The sequence below is a fragment of the Rutidosis leptorrhynchoides genome, chromosome 1 (genome assembly GCF_046630445.1).
Source record: "Rutidosis leptorrhynchoides isolate AG116_Rl617_1_P2 chromosome 1, CSIRO_AGI_Rlap_v1, whole genome shotgun sequence".
In the NCBI taxonomy this organism is placed as follows: domain Eukaryota; kingdom Viridiplantae; phylum Streptophyta; class Magnoliopsida; order Asterales; family Asteraceae; genus Rutidosis; species Rutidosis leptorrhynchoides.
Genome location: NC_092333.1, coordinates 566,713,897 through 566,730,142, shown reverse-complemented (window position 1 = coordinate 566,730,142; position 16,246 = coordinate 566,713,897).

The following is a 16,246-nucleotide window of genomic DNA, read 5'->3' as shown; positions in this document are numbered from 1 at the left end:
CTTAACCGTTTTATTATTTACCCCACCGGTTCTATTTCTTCATCCGGTTCCGATTCTTCTTCCGGTTCCGATTCTTCTTCCGGTTCCAACTCTTCTTCCGGTTCCTCTTCGGGAACTTGTGAATCAGTCCACAAATCATTCCAATTTACATTTGACTCTTCATTATTATTAGGTGAGTCAATGGGACTTTTTCTAGAGGTAGACATCTATCACATAATATAAAACACGTTAAGAGATTAATATATCACATAATATTCATATGTTAAAATATATAGTTTCCAACAAAAATGTTAAGCAATCATTTTTAAAGAAAACACGGTCGAAGTCCAGACTCACTAATGCATCCTAACAAACTCGATAAGACACACTAATGCAAATTTTCTGGTTCTCTAAGACCAACGCTCGGATACCAACTGAAATGTCCCGTTCTTATTGATTAAAAACGTTCCATATTAATTGATTTCGTTGCGAGGTTTTGACCTCTATATGAGACGTTTTTCAAAGACTGCATTCATTTTTAAACAAACCATAACCTTTATTTCATCAATAAAGGTTTAAAAAGCTTTACGTAGATTATCAAATAATGATAATCTAAAATATCCTGTTTACACACGACCATTACATAATGGTTTACAATACAAATATGTTACAACAAAATAAGTTTCTTGAATGCAGTTTTTACACAATATCATACAAGCATGGACTCCAAATCTTGTCCTTATTTAAGTATGCGACAGCGGAAGCTCTTAATAATCACCTGAGAATAAACATGCTTAAAACGTCAACAAAAATGTTGGTGAGTTATAGGTTTAACCTATATATATCAAATCGTAACAATAGACCACAAGATTTCATATTTCAATACACATCCCATACATAGAGATAAAAATCATTCATATGGTGAACACCTGGTAACCGACAATAACAAGATGCATATATAAGAATATCCCCATCATTCCGGGACACCCTTCGGATATGATATAAATTTCGAAGTACTAAAGCATCCGGTACTTTGGATGGGGTTTGTTAGGCCCAATAGATCTATCTTTAGGATTCGCGTCAATTAGGGTGTCTGTTCCCTAATTCTTAGATTACCAGACTTAATAAAAAGGGGCATATTCGATTTCGATAATTCAACCATAGAATGTAGTTTCACGTACTTGTGTCTATTTTGTAAATCATTTATAAAACCTGCATGTATTCTCATCCCAAAAATATTAGATTTTAAAAGTGGGACTATAACTCACTTTCACAGATTTTTACTTCGTCGGGAAGTAAGACTTGGCCACTGGTTGATTCACGAACCTATAACAATATATACATATATATCAAAGTATGTTCAAAATATATTTACAACACTTTTAATATATTTTGATGTTTTAAGTTTATTAAGTCAGCTGTCCTCGTTAGTAACCTACAACTAGTTGTCCACAGTTAGATGTACAGAAATAAATCGATAAATATTATCTTGAATCAATCCACGACCCAGTGTATACGTATCTCAGTATTGATCACAACTCAAACTATATATATTTTGGAATCAACCTCAACCCTGTATAGCTAACTCCAACATTCACATATAGAGTGTCTATGGTTGTTCCGAAATATATATAGATGTGTCGACATGATAGGTCGAAACATTGTATACGTGTCTATGGTATCTCAAGATTACATAATATATAATACAAGTTGATTAAGTTATGGTTGGAATAGATTTGTTACCAATTTTCACGTAGCTAAAATGAGAAAAATTATCCAATCTTGTTTTACCCATAACTTCTTCATTTTAAATCCGTTTTGAGTGAATCAAATTGCTATGGTTTCATATTGAACTCTATTTTATGAATCTAAACAAAAAAAGTATAGGTTTCTAGTCGGAAAAATAAGTTACAAGTCGTTTTTGTAAAGGTAGTCATTTCAGTCGAAAGAACGACGTCTAGATGACCATTTTAGAAAACATACTTCCACTTTGAGTTTAACCATAATTTTTGGATATAGTTTCATGTTCATAATAAAAATCATTTTCTCAGAATAACAACTTTTAAATCAAAGTTTATCATAGTTTTTAATTAACTAACCCAAAACAGCCCGCGGTGTTACTACGACGGCGTAAATCCGGTTTTACGGTGTTTTTCGTGTTTCCAGGTTTTAAATCATTAAGTTAGCATATCATATAGATATAGAACATGTGTTTAGTTGATTTTAAAAGTCAAGTTAGAAGGATTAACTTTTGTTTGCGAACAAGTTTAGAATTAACTAAACTATGTTCTAGTGATTACAAGTTTAAACCTTCGAATAAGATAGCTTTATATGTATGAATCGAATGATGTTATGAACATCATTACTACCTTAAGTTCCTTGGATGAACCTACTGGAAAAGAGAAAAATGGATCTAGCTTCAATGGATCCTTGGATGGCTCAAAGTTCTTGAAGCAAAATCATGACACGAAAACAAGTTCAAGTAAGATCATCACTTGAAATAAGATTGTTATAGTTATAGAAATTGAACCAAAGTTTGAATATGATTATTACCTTGTATTAGAATGATAACCTACTGTAAGAAACAAAGATTTCTTGAGGTTGGATGATCACCTTACAAGATTGGAAGTGAGCTAGCAAACTTGAAAGTATTCTTGATTTTATGAAACTAGAACTTTTGGAATTTATGAAGAACACTTAGAACTTGAAGATAGAATTTGAGAGAGTTCAATTAGATGAAGAAAATTGAAGAATGAAAGTGTTTGTAGGTGTTTTTGGTCGTTGGTGTATGGATTAGATATAAAGGATATGTAATTTTGTTTTCATGTAAATAAGTCATGAATGATTACTCATATTTTTGTAATCTTATGAGATATTTCATGCTAGTTGCCAAATGATGGTTCCCACATGTGTTAGGTGACTCACATGGGCTGCTAAGAGCTGATAATTGGAGTGTATATACCAATAGTACATACATCTAAAAGCTGTGTATTGTACGAGTACGAATACGGGTGCATACGAGTAGAATTGTTGATGAAACTGAACGAGAATGTAATTGTAAGCATTTTTGTTAAGTAGAAGTATTTTGATAAGTGTATTGAAGTCTTTCAAAAGTGTATAAATACATATTAAAACACTACATGTATATACATTTTAACTGAGTCGTTAAGTCATCGTTAGTCGTTACATGTAAGTGTTGTTTTGAAACCTTTAGGTTAACGATCTTGTTAAATGTTGTTAACCCAATGTTTATAATAACAAAAGAGATTTTAAATTATTATATTATCATGATATTATGATGTACGAATATCTCTTAATATGATATATATATACATTAAATGTCGTTACAACGATAAACGTTACATATATGTCTCGTTTCAAAATCATTAAGTTAGTAGTCTTGTTTTTACATATGTAGTTCATTGTTAATATAATTAATGATATGTTTACTTATCATAATATCATGTTAACTATATATATAACCATATATATGTCATCATATAGTTTTTTTACAAGTTTTAACGTTCGTGAATCACCGGTCAACTTGGGTGGTCAATTGTCTATATGAAACCTATTTCAATTAATCAAGTCTTAACAAGTTTGATTGCTTAACATGTTGGAAACATTTAATCATGTAAACATCAATCTCAATTAATATATATAAACATGGAAAAGTTCGGGTCACTACATCATGAATGACTCCAAGTAATATCTCTAATATGAGCAAATGCATAGCGGAAGATTTCTTTCATACCTAAGAATAAACATGCTTTCAAGTGTCAACTAAAAGGTTGGTGAGTTCATTAGTTTATCATAAACATTCATTTCCATCATTTTAATAGACCACAAGATTTTCATTTCTCATAAATATACGTCCCATGCATAGAGACAAAAATAATCATTCATATGGTGAACACCTGGTAACGGACCTTAACAAGATGCATATAGAATATCCCCATCATTCTGGGACTCCCTTCGGACATGATAAATTCGAAGTACTAAAGCATCCAGTACTGAGCTATTTTTTACAGATAGTTCATTCATAAAACTCCTAACAAAGTTGTTTTTATAGATTTTGAAAAACAGATGCAAATTCGAGCTTTTGATTAATGATAATAAGAATAGGGTACGGTGTGATGTTCTTCGCTTTCCTTCTGTATAAAATTCGAATTTGAGGCAGAGGATAGTAGTATACGATGATGAGTTGAATGGTTTTAATAATGGTAATGAGAAATCATATGTTTTACAGTCTACTTATGTCGACAGGTTACATCAATTACATAAGAAGATAAAGAGAAAAAATAAGAAAACCAGATATGGAATTGTACTGGAATTGATTCTAATTGTGATGGAATATCTATATAAATAATATTAATGAATAAATAAATATATTAGTATTATTAATACTAATTATTAATAATAATACTGATTAGTAATAATTGAAATACTATTAATTATAATAATAGAAATACTAATATTATTAATGGTAAAATATTTAATAATACTCATATTAACATTTATAATGATAAAAGTAATAATGATAAATGTAATAAAGAAACAATTTTAATGCATTAAATTTCATATTTATATATTATCTATAATAATATAACTAATATTGATATTAATTATTGATACTAATTTTTGTATTAATAATGATAATGAAAGTAATAATAATATTACTATAACTACTATATTTTAACTTATTGATAATATATTAATATTTATGTAATATTTAATATTTATATAATGTATATATATGTAATATATATGTATCTTTTATGTATATTCCACTATACATAATAGTTATTTATAGAAATTATATATATACTTTTAATTTAATAAATCACTTAGTTATCTTGCATAATTATTTTATATTATTAATTCTAATGATTAAATTGTATTTAATTGTTTCAAATCATAATATATATTCTTTTGTTTATATTTTTATATTCATATATATATATATATACATATAAATACACATTTATTTACACACAGTTGTTCGTGAATTTTCGAGCATATTCAAAGGGTAAATGAATCTATCTTAACAGTTCTAAAATTTTAAGACTCAACATTACAAACTTTATTTATCGTGTCAAAATCATATAAAGATTAAGTTTAAATTTGGTCGAAAATTCTCGGGTCGTCACAGTACCTACCCGTTAAAGAAATTTCGTCCCAAAATTTGAGTGGAGTTGTCATAGTTAACAGTAAGTATGTTTTCATGACGCATACAAGCTAGAAATTAAAGTTTTATCATCATTGAGTAATATGGATAAAACAATTCGATTACGCGAAGAGTATAAGTGAAGCTATCGCAAAAGAGTGAATTGAGTAAATACAGATTCGACTTAACCGATGACGTAGTCACGGTTGATTCTAGAAAATAAGGTGCGTCTTAACTTTTGATGTTGTCTTGCTTTGAATTCCGGAATTCAAGGGATTTCAAAGAAAATCTTCGAAATCTAAAAGATCTGATTCTTCGGGGTTTAAGGGAATTAAGATCTCTATAATTAAATACGGTGATCTGCCTCGATTACTCTGTCTGATATTTCCATTATAAATTAAACTTTTTCTGTTCCATTATCCTCACCATTTATATACTTTCTTTCTTAGTTCATACATCCTAAAGATTGTGAAAATGCTTAATCCCGTTCTAATCCTTGATATTTTCCTAATTATCATTTCTATCATCCTTCTTTTCAATCTTCCACCAGAAAAATCTGTTTACTTCTACTATTACCTTGGGGTGATACTATTCTTAATTCTACCGTGTCTTTATATTGCTATTCGTATTAATATCCACGGTTTGTAACTTCCGTGTTGTTATTGGGCTTTATATTTTCTCTTATATTTGGAGCTCTTTGCCTTTTTATTATCCTCCCGAACTCTAGTAAAGTGAGTAACGGTCCAGAATTCGTAAGTATGGAGTTTCGAATGAACTTAATGTTCTAAATAAGAAAGAACGTAATAGCACGATTTGATTTGTCAAATTACCAGAATCACTGAGAATAGAACTATCGAGAATATACTTTCTTGATATGTTCAGAAGTTAAGCAGAATGAAAGAGTTATGTAACATGGCACATGATGATGTTAGAATCTGTGAATCATCACGTTCCATTAGAAACTTGACATGACTTACTGTAATATAATCACGTTGATCAAGTGTCATTGTATTATACTAACTCATGCTTCAATTCCCAACACTACTTCAAAAACATTCATATTTTAAACTCGAAGGTTTACAGAATATAGAAACTATACAGTTTCTTTTATGATGTAATATTGATAACGCGAGAAGATAAATAATATCAGACAAGAATATTTATGAAGATATCTTCAGAAATATTGAGGATGTTAATAATGAAAGATACGATAATATCTTAGAATTTTAGAATCAAGTTGTGATGAATAAATTCATTCACGATAATTTAGAGCGATTAAGGAGTAAGGTATTCGCTAAAGATTTCATCAGAAATAGAATCATTAAAATTCTTTATGTACAAGTTTAGTCCTTGTGATTTGTTCAGAGTTTCCTTCATGGTTCGCTCAATCAATTTTCTAGTTCCAACTTTTCCGAGCTTTGCCAACATACTATTCTTTATCATCAAATTTCTGACGGGTAAGGTCGTTTACGGTTGTCTATAGTTTCTGCTGCTTCGTTCAGCTTTTTCAACATTTCGAGTATTAATTCGCAGACTAGGTGCTTTTCAGAATTTCAGAATGAAAGATCATAATTCTAAGAGATAAAGGTTATATGTATACATATAACTGTTGATGTTTGCGAGATTCGAAATACTGATTGCTGATTCTCGGTAATTGGTATGGCAATTATTGTTACAAAACGTGGATGAGTATATGATAGGGTATTAATGAATAAATATAGTGATTTATCGAAGTGACTTACGCCAAAGAGTAGTAAAGTTGCTGGTACGTTTACTGTTAATGTGGTGGGATATAAACAGTTCACCGGTAACGAAGGCAAAAAGACAACGTATATATCAAGGTTATAATAAGGTTGTTTCGAACGAAAAGTCGAAGTTAACTTGCTGGAGCTGTGACAAAACTGACTATTGTGAAAAAGAATTGCAATGTTATTTTCTGTAATAACAATGCCAAAGGAACTATCGCAGATACGTGTTAAACGTTTACTCAGGTTCCGAGAAGTTTCAGGTGCATAACTATATGCATAAATCTTTTCTTCCGTAGATGAAGTGTGGTTGGTTCATCCTCCCGATTGAGGTGTTTTCAAGAATCATGAAAGATTTGAACGCAGATTGTAATCGTCAAGATACAAATGAGGTTTAAGATGAAATCAAGTGGCAAACTTGAAGAATTGTTTAGTTTCATATGTTATAATCAATATTTTAATTCATTTTAATTGTCCAATGTTGGTAGTCCTCAGTTGATAGTTCACAGTTAACAGTTCAATAATTCATATATAGTTTAATATATTATATTCGAATTAATTAATACGTGTCTTGACCCGTGTAAATGTCTCAGACTCGATCACAACTCAAAGTATATATATTATTATAGAATCAACCTCAACCCTATATAGCTAACTCGATCATTACTGCATATTGAGTGTCTATGGTAATTCCAAATAATATATATAGATGCGTCGATATGATATGGCAAAACCTTGTATACGTGTCCCGATATTTAAAGTGCGTAAAATAAATAACAGAAATTAAATGACGATAAATAAAATTGCGAGAATATAAATTGCGATAAATAAAATGTAATCAGTTAGCTAGGAACAGTTAGCGTGGATTCTTAACAAAATTTTCCATAGTTAATTTGTTTGTTTCTAACAAATTTTATTTTGTCCAATGTTTTCTTCATTATACCACTTGTTGGATTCTGATAGGTCAAAATCCAAATATAAAATTGAATGAAAATGGTTATTCTGCGATGAACGAATTCGTATCTTTGTAGATGTAAATAGGATAGTAAATGAATGTTGAATCAGATTTGAAGAATGTACAGTGTAACTTATTAAATATGAAATTTAAATATTTCTCGGGTATTACCTACCCGTTAAAATATTTTCACCATTAACAGTTTGTACAAAAGAATTTTTAATTACAATCCTTATGAAAATATATATACATATATATTTTCTTCAGATGTAATCATGGATTTATTGAGTTAATATAATATTTATCTTATTTGATTTACCGTTAGAACTAGAATACATATTCTCTAAAACATTAGAGATTACATAATCGCCATGAAGAACGAAGATAATTGATGTAGAACGATACGTAGAACGATGATTATACTCGAGGTACAGAATGAGGTGTTGAGGCATGGATTGTTGATGGTACTGGTGCTGTTTATTGATGGTACTGTTGGTGCCGATGATGTTACTGAAGCTGGTAAGTTTTGCACCATATTCTCCAAATTAATTACTCGAGCGCGTAGCTCGTTGACTTCTTCCATTATCCCGGGATGATTGTTTGTCGGAACGAGCGGATGAATAAGGTTTAGAATTGTGGGTAGAATATAATCGTGTCCAGCTACTCTGGAAATGAGAGAGAAGTTGGTATTACGAACAGGTTCGCCGGTAAGTGCTTCAAGTTCTTCGCCAATAGGTGAATTCGGTTGGTGGAAGGGATCGTGTGACGATCGCTCCAAATCCATATGGACGAACACGTCATTCATCGATTTCATTGCGAGGTATTTGACCTCTATATGATACATTTTGTAAACATTGCATTCTTTTGAAAAGGCACACCATAAATGAATATTTAAATCAAAGGTTTTCGACATCTGATGATTTCTAGACAATCACCGTAATATAATAGTTTACAATGATACTTCCGTTGACAATGCAGTCAAAATAAGATACATGGTGATGATTTGGTGAATGCAACGTTTCCTTGAATAAAGTATGTCATGTAAGACTCCATGCACATAGCTTGTCTAACATATAAGCAAACAGCGGAAGACTTCTAGGGAACCTGAGAATAAACATGCTAACAAGTGTCACCACAAAGGTTGGTGAGTTCATAGTTTTAGTGTTTCGCATAATCTGTATATAAAAGTGGATCACATGATTTCAGTTGTTTCATCCAGAAACGTTTATCAATAGATTATATAAAAGTGGATCACAAGATTTCAGTTGTTTCATCCAGAAACGTTTATTAATAGATTATATAAAAGTGGATCACAAGATTTCAGTTGTTTCATTCAGAAACGTTTATCAATAGATTTTACATAACAGAGCACCCTGGTAACTAAGCTTTAACGTTATATAATAAATACCCCATTTGTTTTAATACACGCAAACCAACGTGTCCTAAACTCAAATAACACACGTCCGTTAAAAGGCTAGTGCTCTAGCTCGGACGGGGATGTCAAGCCCTATGGATCCATATACTGTTATTCGCGCCCACCAGTCCATATCCTATGTACTGGCAGCTACTAGTTACCAAAGCTAAGGGATTTTCGGTTCAAACTCAGTGTAGAATTAAGTATGTACTTGTATCCATTGCGTTTAAAATAAATTGCATGTATTCTCAGCCCAAAAATATATATTGCAAAAGCAATTAAAAAGGGAGCAATGAAACTCACCTTAGCAGCACATAAAGCTGTTCACCGAAATGTGACCGAAACTCGGAATACCAAATAATTGTAGATCTCAACGTATCAATATTGAGATTCAATATTGTAGGACAGTACGTAGACGTAACGGAGATGATAAACACTAGGTTTGACTTTCGAACAATACCCATGAATATTTCCCATAACCTCCATAGCTATAACTCATAATTTCCTTAGCTCTATCCCATTTGAAAACTCATTTTGAAATTGTTTGGCCTTAACCTCGTCGTAAATTTTATGTAAAATACAAATAATAACAGTAACAATATCTGATAATACTAATATTAATAATAATAAGATTAATATTATTAACCTTAATAATAATAATAATAATAATAATAATAATAATAATAATAATAATAATATAAATAATAATAATTATACGGAGTAATATAGGTAAATATGTGTGTGAGTGAATTAAGCCAGAACTCGATCAATTTATAGAACATTTTCTGAAAAAGCACCCCATGCGATCGCATGGGATTTGTGCTTCAGGGCCATGCGATCGCATGGCACCCTGGGACAGCTCACAAATTTTTAACTTCGTGTTTGTCGACATAATTTTATATTATATATATAATATATTTAATTTATATAATTAATTATATATTATATTAAATTCACATGCATAGTTGACTTGTAATTTTTGTTCCGATAAGTCGTACGTCATCACTCGACTTATGTCCCGGTTCCGGTTTTTCAAATGTCCTTTCGTACGCTGAGAAAACTTGCATTTTACGTTTCGTGTCACGTACCTTTGTCAAAATATAGCCTTGAATTATCCCTAAACTATAACACTCAAAGTATATCTTAAACTTTCGAGTATTTTGGTCATTTACTTCTATAAATCATCGTCTCGCTATTTGTTAATATATATATAATAACAATTCGTTTTTATGACCAAGTTAATATTATATTTTTCGTATTGTTAAATATATATTTTCAATATTAATAAACACGTTTTAAAATACATATCGCAAGTTATTCATATATCTAATTCCAACAGTTAATATTCCTTATTTATTGTATGTGTCCAATTTACGTTATTTAAACAAACACTTTAACATTTATTTCGAATATCGTTAAAATTGAACGATTTCCCAAATCAGCGTGGACCTCACAACAGAGACCCGTAATAATATCATAATCCTTAAGGAACTTAATAAATATATTTTAATTCAATCGTTTGGCATTATCTTTTAATTCCCTAGTGAAATATATCCATCAGATAATCATTTACTTAACACTTTGTTACGTTTTCAAGTTATAGTATATGTATCTATTTACATATAATTGTTCGCGAATCGTTGAGAACAATCGTAGGGTAATTGAATAGTTCAAAATTTTGAGGTTCAATTTCATAGACTTTGCTTACCGTGTCAGAAACGTTAAAGATTAAGTTTAAATTTGGTCAGAAATTTTCGGGTCAACACAGTTCGCCTTCTTCGCGTCTCCATTGATTAAGTCGACTACGAACTCATCAGATGAATTGGGGATGGCTGATTGGTTAATTCATTCTGGTCACACTGCTTTTGGGGTTCGAGTGAAAATCCATATCAGAATAGTTATCGAAATTCGACGAACTTAAACTGGTTGCGGAATTCATCTTAAAGGATTTTATGAAATGATTTTCGGATATCGGATGATATTCTAATTACATAGAATATCTATGTATAGTACAGAAGATCCCGTAGATTACGGGGGAAATTAAGGAAACGTGTCAGACAAGGTCTACAGTAACAGATACGCTAAGATATGGATTAGCAGACACGCTAAGATATGAATTTTGTCTCTACACTATTCATGCAATCAATGCAATAAGAAGTGTCTAAATTAAGAATAATAAGCAGGTAATTTCCTAAGGATGATAAGTAGATAGTTTTCGACACGAAATGATAAGCAAAACTTTTGACATGCAGACACGGTCGAAGTCCAGACTCACTAATGCATCTAAACAACTATCAGTTAGACACACTAATGCAAGACCTGGTTCGCTAAGCCACCTCTCTGATACCAACTCTAATAATCCGTCCTAATCCATCTGGACGAATACATTACATTTGGTTACATCGCGAGGTACTTGACCTCTATATGATACATTTTACAAACATTGCATTCGTTTTTAAAAGACAAACTTTCATTTCATCGAAAGTTGACGGCATGCATACCATTTTATAATATATCCAACTATAAACGATTTAATAATAATCTTGATGAACTCTGATGTTATGCGAGGTGTATACGAAATAGTTATATTTTTATTACGAAATACTATTAAATACGATACAATTTTACACAAGTTATTTATTTATTTATAGAGTGAATATACCTAAACCTTGCTACAACACTTATAGGCGGTGTACCTAATCGTAAAGTAGTGTAGTTTTTAGTAAGTCCGGTTCATCCACAGGGAACTAGCCAAGTTTAACGCTATATTAAAAAAACTATATATATATATATATATATATATATATATATATATATATATATATATATATATATATATAAGTAGTATTATTATTATTATAAAAAGGGGGTTTTACCGTTTAATGACAGGTTTGTCGATTTTAAAAACTTAAGTCGCAATTAAAACCTAATGTAAAATATTAAAAATAAATATAACTTAATTTAAAGCGTAAAGTAAATGACGATAAATAAAATTGCGATAAATAAAAGTGCGATAAATAAAATGACAGTAAATAAAATTGCGATAATTAAAAAGTACGATAATTAAAAGTGCGATAAGATATAAAATAAAGGAATTATGCTTATTTAAACTTCCGTAATCATGATGTTTGACGTGTTAATTTTAATTTATTACCATGGGTTAATTGTCCTTTGTCCTGGATTATTTGATATGTCCATCAGTCATAAATATAAAGTGCGAGTGTCCTCGTCAAATTATCCTTATACCTGAAGTCAAATATTCTAACTAATTGGGGACTTAAACTGTAACATGGTCTTAATACTGTGTTAACAATTACGGCAAGTGTCCTTATACATAATTCACCCCTGTTTTAATGAGTCCATTGACTATTAATCCATTCCCATGTTCGGTTAAATGAACGATTATTAGTATTTATAAATATCCCGCCCATCGTGTCCGATCGAGTGTATATGGTTATTTATAGATACGTCAAATTGTAAATCTCTATATTAAATTAACGAACTATCATTCAGTTAAACAAATATAAAGCCCATTAATAGTCCATAGTCCAATTTCCACAAGTGTCGGTCTTTTGTCCAAACCCTAATTATGGTACAAAGCCCAATAATCCCTTCTTTAATATTTAGTCCAACATCATGATTACTTCGGCTTAAATAAGCATAATAATAACTTAGCTACTAGACATTAATTTAAAAAGGTTGAACATAACTTACAATGAGTATTAATCACGTAGCGTTACATGGACAGAATTTTGACTTACAAACTTAAAATAGTCGCCACTATAACCTTATTATTATTAAACTTAAATTAAAATTAAAATTATAAAATATAAATATATATATATATATATATCGTATATGATATGAGAAAGGAAAAGAAAAAGATGTTGAAATCGATCAGAATGCGCGGCCTTTTATAGGCGCACGTTTCACTGTTGAGCTCCACGAGTGCGAAGCTTTTGTGCTTCACAGCTCCGCGAGTGCGGAGGTCTGGAATCCAGCTCATAGATTAAATCCAAAACGTGGGCTGCGTATAATTATAATATATAATAATATATATAATTAATTATATATTATATTATATTCTTGTGCATAGTTGACTTGTAATTTTTGGTCCGTTGCGTCGCGCGCTAAAAGTTGGTTCATGTCTCGGTTCCGGATTTTCGAACGCCTTTTCGTACGATTTAATATCTTGTACTTTGTGTTTCACGGCTTGTACTCTTGTAATTTTTAGACGTTTCTCATCAATAATTTGAACCACTTGGATTGTACTTTGTACTTTTTAGCTTTTTGGTCATTTGCGTCTTCAATTCGTCAAATATGTCTTTTGTCTTCACCTTATATTATTTAAACGAATATAACTTGTAAATAGAACAATTGCAACTAAATGCTTGTCTTTCTTGGGGGATAATGCTATGAAATATATGTGTGTTTTTAGCATTATCAAATATTTCCACACTTGAGCGTTGCTTGTCCTCAAGCAATATAGAACTTGAATATATCTTTACTAGAATCACTTCATTATTCTTCACACTTTGTACATCAGTGATTTTAATACGGCGGTATGAACAATGGTAATAACGATGTGGTTTACAGTCCCACATGACTATAAAAATTTAGATCCGTTAGGAAATTGGATCTTTATAAAAATATTTGATCTTTTGAAAATTCAATCTAGTTTTTACCCTAGATAAGTTTTTCGGAATAACCCTTCACCGGTGTTTGCAAATTATTTTTGTGGGTTTCGTGGGTTTCAGATTTGAAAATTTTAGCTCAAAACTTATGGTTTTGTTTCACCCACTTGCTAACCTTGTAATGGGAAAGCAACACGTCCAGTATACTTGCTTCGTATATTACCTTTCGGTAAACTACCCTCCGGTTGTAAAGGAAAGCGTTGAACAAGCAACTGTTGAGGCAATGTCCCGTGACATGCTTTTGATTATGGTCTATATCGTGTCGGATGCAATTACTATCCTTTGTAGGAGCAATAGTAATGATCACCCTATAGTTTTTTGGTCTGGCACAAGGTCCTGTCTTCGACCATGTTATGCAACCACCGTTCTTACGGTAGACACCCGATTTGTTTCAGGTGACCTAATGAATTTCGGGTGAATTCCTAGGATTTTACGTTCAATGGTAATGAACGCATTAAAAATGGGGTTTCAGAAAATAAATCGGTTTGTAATTTGATCAAAATATTTTCTTGTTCAAGCTCGAGTTTAGATATCATCGAATTCCATGAGTTTGAATTCTCAATCTTTAAAGTCAATATCAAGGATTGAGTAATATCAAGCTTAAAAGCTGATTTTTGATCTTTTAAGGAGATTATCCTTTCTGGGGATCTGATTCATTAGTCTTATAAGCTAATTTGCACGGTGCCCCCCATTGTACGAGACATATCCTCTCATGGTTAGGATAAGTCTGACCACTTGGCGACCCTGTTTGATGCTGAGGTCCGTGGATTTCCAGCTGATTTTCGAGAAAACTTTTCAAGGTTTTTCGTAGACTCTACAACTGGTCTGGACGACAACTTCCTGACCTAAATCAAGAAGCGCGTGTATTTTTCTCTCGGAAGACTTTACTTCCTTTTAAATCAAGTGGCACATTTCTTTCAAATATATTATAAGAAATCGGGTAAAACTGATAAAAGTTTCCAAAACAAAAGTATTTTCAATTATTTGTACACAAATATGTGATATATTTTTTAAATAACTTGGTAAATTTTTCCTACACTTGGCTTTTATTTTCCTTTCTTTGCCTTTTTATTTTTCTTTATTCTATTTTAAATGAATTCTAGCATTTTTGGTTGTTTCTCAATTTATGTCCTTTCCGAGATAACAATAATTTCGGTATTAACACCTAGTTTTATCGTTCATAAATATGTATAAACATGATTTTGAATTCATTTATTTGAATTTTTTTTTTCAAAAAATTTACTAGAAGTGGGTAGTCAGTATATAAGATTAGGGCTGTTCTTTATTATCAGAGAGCAGTAGATTCTAATACCACTACTGCGTTACTAGTATTTTTAGTGGTAACCAAGTGTTTAAATTAAAATTTTTTTTAAAAACCCGAAAGAATTTAACCCCTTCCCACACTTAAGATCTTGCAATGCCCTCATTTGCAAGAAATCAGTAACAATTTAAATTATTGAGGGTGATTAGCGTAGAAAAATGATTAAAATTTTACCAAAGTTTCTAAACATATTGGCGTTTGTTTTGAATGATAAATGGTGCACTTCATTTGTTCATTCCGTATGTTGTTACATCACACTTGTTTTTTCGTTTTGTCGTCAAAATTAATAGCTTTTGCTGAACTTAATGTCAGTCTTTGAAAGTGCGCTGTTTTACCCTGTTTTGTACATAAGATAAACTACAAACATACATAATATTTTCATTATTATTATTATTATTATTTTTTTATAAAATCTTTATTTATTAAAACAATTTAAATGAATAATTTTTTAAAATTTTGTTTCCTTTTACTTTAGGTAGTTTCGGTATGTTTACCTAGTCCGTCCCTTGACAAAATTTAAAATTTGTCGTTTTTAAAGCGATTGTTTTAAAAGCAAAGATTTTTGGGTTTTTTTAATTTTTTTTGGCATACTTTAAATCAATAAGATTAAAAATAATGATAATAAAATTTCTCGTCCCTCCTTTGGGTAAAGCAATTTCGGTTCAACGACCTAGTCTTCAACTCACGATGAATTTTAAATATCAAAATTTTAACTTAATGAAATAAAGTAAATTTTTGTTTTTAAATTCACACCAAACTTAAATTTAAAATGCATAAAATTAAAAATTCATATTAATATTATTAATATTTTTATACATTAATTTTACAAACTTTATATTGAAAATATTAATTTTTAAAATATTTAAAAACTTGAATATATTAATTTAAAAAGATTTACAATATTAATTTAATATTTATATATTAATTTTTTAAAAACAAGGTAAAAATAAAATTAAAAATCTTTTTGGTCT